This window comes from Molossus molossus, unplaced genomic scaffold (genome assembly GCF_014108415.1).
Source record: "Molossus molossus isolate mMolMol1 unplaced genomic scaffold, mMolMol1.p scaffold_m16_p_1, whole genome shotgun sequence".
NCBI lineage: Eukaryota > Metazoa > Chordata > Mammalia > Chiroptera > Molossidae > Molossus > Molossus molossus.
The window spans coordinates 45,129,231-45,136,133 of NW_023425344.1; the positions used below are offsets into that span (position 1 = coordinate 45,129,231).

The following is a 6,903-nucleotide window of genomic DNA, read 5'->3' on the forward strand; positions in this document are numbered from 1 at the left end:
CTTGCCTCAGAGCCAGCACGCCCAGTGGACAGCTTGAGACCACATTGAAACACCACCACCCAACCACTTCCCCAAGTGACACACTCAATGAGTGGGCTCAGTGGGTACCAAATCCCTGATGAAGTAAGTCTTGCTCCATGTGGTGGGCCCCTACACAGCTAATACTACAAGGTAGTCAGAGGCCAGTGGTCAGTAGGCACAGCCAGTCCTTGCTGCTGATCAGCCTGAGTAAGTCCCTCCCATTGACGTGACAACAACAATCAAGACTTAATTACAACAGAAGGGTGTACAGTCCACACTAGGAGTTCACCTCGAGGGCCCAGCAGAGGTGATCAGGGAGACTGTGCCACTGATCCTATAGGACACCTACAACAATAGGCTACCCTCTGACGCCTAGGGGACATAGCAACTCTACCTAATACATAAAAACAATTACATGGAAGCCGCCAAAATGAGGAGACAAAGAAACATGTCCCAAATGAAAGAAAAAAACAAAACTCCAGGAAAAGAACTAAACAAAATGGAGATAAGCAATCAATCAGATACAAAATTCAACACACAGGTTATAAGGTTGCTCAAGGAACTTGGTGAGACATTCAAGGGACTTAGTGAGACCTTCAAAGAACTGAAGGAGACCTCTAAGGAACTTAGTGAGAACATCAACAGCATAAAAAAGAACCATTCAGAAGTGAAGGATGTACTAACTGAAATAAAGAATAACTAGTAGTAAAGTAGGTAAAGCCAAGAAGCAAACCATTGATTTGTAACATAAGGAAGCATAAAACAATCAAAACAGAAAAGAAAAAAAAAGAATCCAAAAAAATGAGGATAGTGTAAGGAACCTCTGGGACAACTTCAAGTGTGCCCACATTCGCATCATAGGAATTCCAGAAAGGGCAGAGAGAGAGCAAGAAATTGAAAACCTTTTAGAAAAAATAATGACAGAAAACTTCCCTAACTTGGTGAAGATAATAGACATATAAATCCAGGAAGCACACAGAGTCCCAAACAAGTTGAACTCAAAGAGGTCCACACTAAGACACATCATCATCAAAATGCAAAATGTTAAATACAAAGAAAGAATCTTAAAAGCAGCACGAGAAAAGCAGTTAGTTACCTACAAAGGAACTCCTATAAGACTGTCAGCTGATTTCTGAAAAGAAACTTTCCAAGCCACAAAGGAATTGCAAGAGATATTCAAGGTTATGAAAAGCAACGACCTACAACCAAAATTACTCTACCCTGCAAAGCTATCATTTAGAATCGATGGACATATCAAGAGTTTCCAGACCAAAAAAAGCAAAAGAAGTTCATCACCACCCAACCAGTATTATATCAAATTTTGAAGGGTCTTCTTGAAGGAGAAGAAAAACAAAAATATGAACAATAAAATGGCAATTAATACATATCTATCTACAATTGAATCCACAAACAAAATGAACAAGCAGAACAGAAACAGACTCATACATACAGAGAACTTTTGGTTGCTTGCCAGATGGGAGGAAGCTGGGGGCTTGGTGTAGTACAAATTGGTTGTTAGAGTGATGAAACTCAAAGGGAAAGAGGGAGGGAGGGCAGGATGAGATAAACCAAATAACTTCTATGCATATATGCATAGCCAATGAACACAGAAAATGGTCTGGGGAAGGCAGGAGTGCAGCGGGATAAGGAAAGAGGGGCTCAATGGGGATAAAGGGGGGGGGCATCTATAATACATTCAACAATAAAGATGAGTTAAAAAATAAGATAATATTAATCCACCTAATTATTAAAATGCTATGGGGAAGTATAACATAGCAGCAAACATATCAGATAAAGAATGTTCATATTACACTCAAAAGTCATTGCCAGTTTAGGAAATCAAGTTCTTAACCAGGAATTTGGGGAAATTTTTTTCTGAAAAAGTAAAGTGATAAAAATTCTACTTAAAGAAGTTTGAACATTTTCTGACTCTTAAGACAAAATCTTTCTGATTTAATAATTAAAAAATTATTGCCATATAATAAAAACACAAATAAAACCCAGCTTTGAAAAAGAATATATCTGAACCTATAAGAAAATAAATACAGAATGAAGCAAAGTGATATTGTTGTATATCTAGATTCTAGAAAAATATTTAATTCCCATTTATGAGCCTGGCTCCTTCTTTTTACTCAAACATAACGCCTGAATTATTTACTTTTTTTATGGAAATAAATAGAATAAGAGATTGTGATCTTTGACTATTATAAACCACAGGAAACTTTGTTGTGTCCCTTTTTCCAGATAATAACCTATAGACATTACAAAAAATGAACATGTAATGTTTGTGTAATTGTTTTGGGAAATGTTGCTCTATATAGAAATTACCCTCACTGACTAGATAATGTATCTCTTAGAGGTAGCCCATCCAGTGAAACTGTCTCAAATAAAGCAACATAGTTATGAGTATATATTAGCAAAGACATAATTTCTGTATCAAAAGGAGCAATAGGTAAGAGAGCCCACCTCTTCAGAGCATTCACTTGTACTGGTAGAATTTAGCAGTCATGCAGGCTAAAGCACTTTGTTTCAATCCATCGAGCAATAGAGCTTGCTTCCTGAACTATGCTGTTTTTTTGTTTTTTGTTGTTTTTTTTTTTACATATAATTGGCAAAGTTTATTATGAGGAATTTTAGTAGGTCTTTTAAAAGACTGTCTTGGTTTAAGAATACTGAAAGGTAACAATCCACAATAAGACACACACGTACAAATGAGAATAATTAAAATATTAAATACTATTCAAATTAAAAGGCCATAATTCAAACTGTTAATGATGATCTTTGTGTCTTGTTAGAAGGAGCTGTACAGTTACCCTTCAGGAAATTCACCCCACCAACTCATGACTACAAAACCTCAATGCAAACTCAATTACATAATTTACAGTCATCAGTGCTGAGTATTTTGTGCTTAAGCATGCATTACCACAGAAAGCACAAAATCCTACTTATAGGGATTTTTTGTTTCTTTAAAACATATCACAAGCATCTTTTAAAGTGCGAGCTACAAATATGCTGTCTCCAAGGAGAAGGGCTTCTAAAAGAAGCATGAGACAGCTATCCAACACTGCCAAGACGGGTTATATAACTAACCGAAGGACACCCGGCAGTGCTCTGCTGTTTCAGTGTGGCAGCCTCCTCCTTTGCAGTTAGTTGAGTTCTTAGCTTTTACTATACTATCAGCCAAACATGTACTCCATTGCTTTGGATACAAGACTTTCATCTTTTTTTTGGCATCTGTCTGTCAAAAATGACCTGATAGTCACTAGTAGAAGCTTTGTAAGCTATAGCAAGAGGTCTCATGGTAGAAATTCTAGGAGTACTTCCAGGTTGAGTTGGTGTAGCTAAGGTTCTGATTGGTGGTGTAAAAGCTAAAGATGAAGATAATAAAGCACACCTGTCACTGTTTTCCATAATACTTTTATCTACACATGGTTTTACACCAATCATGATGGACTCTCCAAAAATCTTACCATCTTTGCTTAAGGCTTTCCGAGCCTGCAGTTTAGATTGATAACGAATATGCATCCAATTTCCTGTGTTAAACATCACATGTTTCAATATATTTTCATATTGTGCAAATTGTAATAATATATAGGAAGCAGATGCTTGAGGAAACCCAAATACAGTTACCCATGTGTCATCGAGGTGGTCTTTGGAAGTCAGAGAATCTCCTTGAAAACGGATCCAACTGCACAGGAGATAACGTTATCTTTCATGGTTGACCAACGTTGGCTGGACTAAACGTACTTTGCCCTGCTCCAGGAGTAGCTGTCATAACTCCAACAAGAGGACTCTCTGCATTACTGACATGTTGGCTGTCTTTTTGAAGTTAAAGGTGTTGATTCAAGTCCTGGGCTAGAAATGTCATCATATATACTTCTAACTGGTGGAGCTCCACTTTTATCTTTATGAGTGGTACAACTGGTTGTGGTGGTGATTCACCTGCAAGTAAAGGTGATCTCATTTTCATTACTCCTCCTGAAGGGCCACTAATTGATCGAGGTTGTAAAGTCACTGGAGCTGGCAAATACCCCATTAAAAATCCAGGTTCCCGAACTGGGCATTAACCCCTGGTTTTGGAGATGTGGGTGAACCCAGCATCATTGGTTCAGATCCCAACGTGGGAGCCTGAGGTTCCATGGCAAAGGTTCCATCGCGGCGGCAGCTACTCTTAGCTCAGGACCCTCCCGATTTTCAAAAATAATGGAAACCATGAACTATTCTTAAGAAAGAAAAATTGCACTAGAATGGCATGAAAACTATGTGTACAATATTTTAATGTTGACTAAAGCTGCTTTCTATAAAATATAATGGAAGGTAGCAGAGAAAAAACAACTTTGATCTATATTTCTTGATGTACTGAAACTTCTGTGTCATTACTTATACTAAGGAATCAGTTAACTTAGAAAAAAGAAGAGGGCCATGTCTAATTTGGGGTATATCCTAAAATAATATCATTAAGTGTAGGCAAAGTTATTGTTGTTCAAATTTTTATTCACTCATTTATTCATTAAACTATATATATATTATACTTCTCATTTAAAATTGTAATATTTTCAAAAAATAGATATTTTTGGTAGTCATTTAAATATTATGCCTTAAAAAGTTCTTTCAATAGAATCCTAAACAAGTGGATTCTACTAGGCAATTAATGTTAAGCATCTGATATGCACTGATGACAAACTTGATAAAGGGAACACCCTTGAGTTTCTAAGGATCATGTCTGTGAGTCAGGATCCCTGATCCAGAAACAATGACCCCAATGGAATGAAGCCTGAAGGTGTCATCAAGAGCAAGTGGAATGAGATTGTTGACAGCTTTGTTAACATAAACCTCTTGGAGTCCCACCTCTGTGGCATGTATGTCTATGGTTTTGAGAAGCCCTCTGCCATCCAGCAGCGAGCCATTCTTCCTTGTGTCAAGGGTTATGATGTGATTGTTCAAACCCAATCTGGGACAGGAAAAACAGCCACTTTTGCCATATCAATTCTGGAACAGATTGAATTGGAGCTAAAGGACACCCACTAAAGAATTGGCACAGCTGATACAGAAGGTCCTGGTTCTGCTACCATTAGAAAATTGGCATGGCAGATACAGAAGATAGTCATGGCTTTAGGAGATTACATGGTGCCACCTGCCATAGCTGCACTGGGGGTATCAATATGCATGCCGAAGTACAAAAGCTGCAGTTGAAAACTCCCCATATCAGTGTGGGCACCCCAGGCCAGGTGCTTGATATGCTTAACCACAGATACTTGTCTCCCAAATACATCAAGCTGTTTGTACTGGATAAGGCAGATAAAATTTTAAGTCATGGTTTCAAGGACCAGATCTATGACATATTCCAAAAGCTCAACAACAACATCGGGAGGCTACAGTGCCTTCCAATGTGCTTGAGGGAACCAAGAAGTTCATGAGGGATGCCATTCAGATTATTTTCAAGAAGGAAAAGTTGACTCTGGAGAGGATTCACCAATTCTACATCAATATGGAATGAGAGGAGTGCAAGCTGAACACACCGTGTGGCTTGCGCAAAACCCTCACCATCATCTAGGCAGTCATCATTCACACTCAAAGAAAGGTTGATTGGCTCACTGAGAAGACACATTCCCGAGACTTCACTGTCTCTGCCATGCAAGGAGATATGGAACAAAAGAAATGAGATGGAATCATGAGGGAGATCCACTCTGACTCTAGCAGAGTATTGATTACCAATGACCTGCCAGCCAAGGCAGTGATGTGCAGCAGGTTTCTTTAGTCATCAACTATGACCTTTCCACCAATGGAGAAAACTATATCCAAAGAATTGGCAGGGGTGAATGTTTTGTCCAAAAGGGTAGAAGACGAGGGGACTCTGAGACATCGAGACCTTCTACATCACCTCCATTGAGAATGTACCCCTCAATGTTGCTGACCTCATCTGAGAGGGATGGCCTGCTACCTCACCCCAGCCAAGGTTCTCAGTCCTTGGGGGGCTGAGGAGGGGCAGGAGAGTGGAGGGAAGGGAGCCAAGGTATGAACATCTTGTCATTTTTTTTTTCTTTCTATTATTTTTTTCCCTTTGAATAAATGTCACTTTTTGAGGCAAAAAAGAAACTGTGAACATTTTAGATACCCTTTTCTTTGGGGTAGGCTCTTGCCCCAGAAGCCATCTCTTCTCCCAAAAACACTAATCCACTTCCCTAACCCAGTCAATTTCCAAACCCCAGCCAAATTCCTCTGAAAATGTTTCAAAGCGGCTATAATGTCACTCAACTTTATTTACTGGACCAAATCTGGAGGGAGAAACCCTGAGTTAGGTGGCCCAGAAATTGTCCCCAAATGGGTAGAGGAGAGCAACGGAGAAAAAATAGTAGCCATTTTAGATTGTTTTGTATATTATTTATTGTTTCAGGAAACAAACACAGAATTTTGAATAAAATTACTTGGAAACTGATACACACACACACACACACACACACACACAGAAAGAGAGAGAGGGAGAGAGAGAAGAGAGATAATGCCATCTTACTGTTATTTCTACTTAAGAAGATCACATGTTTTATATAAGTACTATTTAATACTTGACATACAATAATAAACAATTCTCAGCCATGGCCCTCAAAGACTTTTTGTTCATTGGAAGAAATAACATGCATCTATATATTTACGTATGATTTTGAAAGTAGGAATATAACATTTCTTTAAGAATATTGCAGTGTATTGATATGTAATGATTCTTTTTCAGAAGTATAGTCTACCATCTCTTTATGTTCTATTAGTAAGGTTTGTTAAAGCCATGTAGAATAACATACCACACACTTATATGATGGAATTAATACTGTGGTCTGGGGAACAGCAATTTATGACAATATATTTTTTATAAATCTCAGACATACTTTT

At 38.2% G+C, this 6,903-nt stretch overlaps 2 pseudogenes; one reads left to right on the forward strand and one right to left on the reverse strand.

The window, feature by feature from the left end:
• Positions 1 to 3,197: 3,197 nt before the first annotated feature.
• On the reverse strand, positions 3,198 to 4,161 carry LOC118616799 (annotated as a pseudogene).
• Positions 4,162 to 4,740: 579 nt separating this feature from the next.
• On the forward strand, positions 4,741 to 5,945 carry LOC118616649 (annotated as a pseudogene).
• Positions 5,946 to 6,903: the final 958 nt, after the last annotated feature.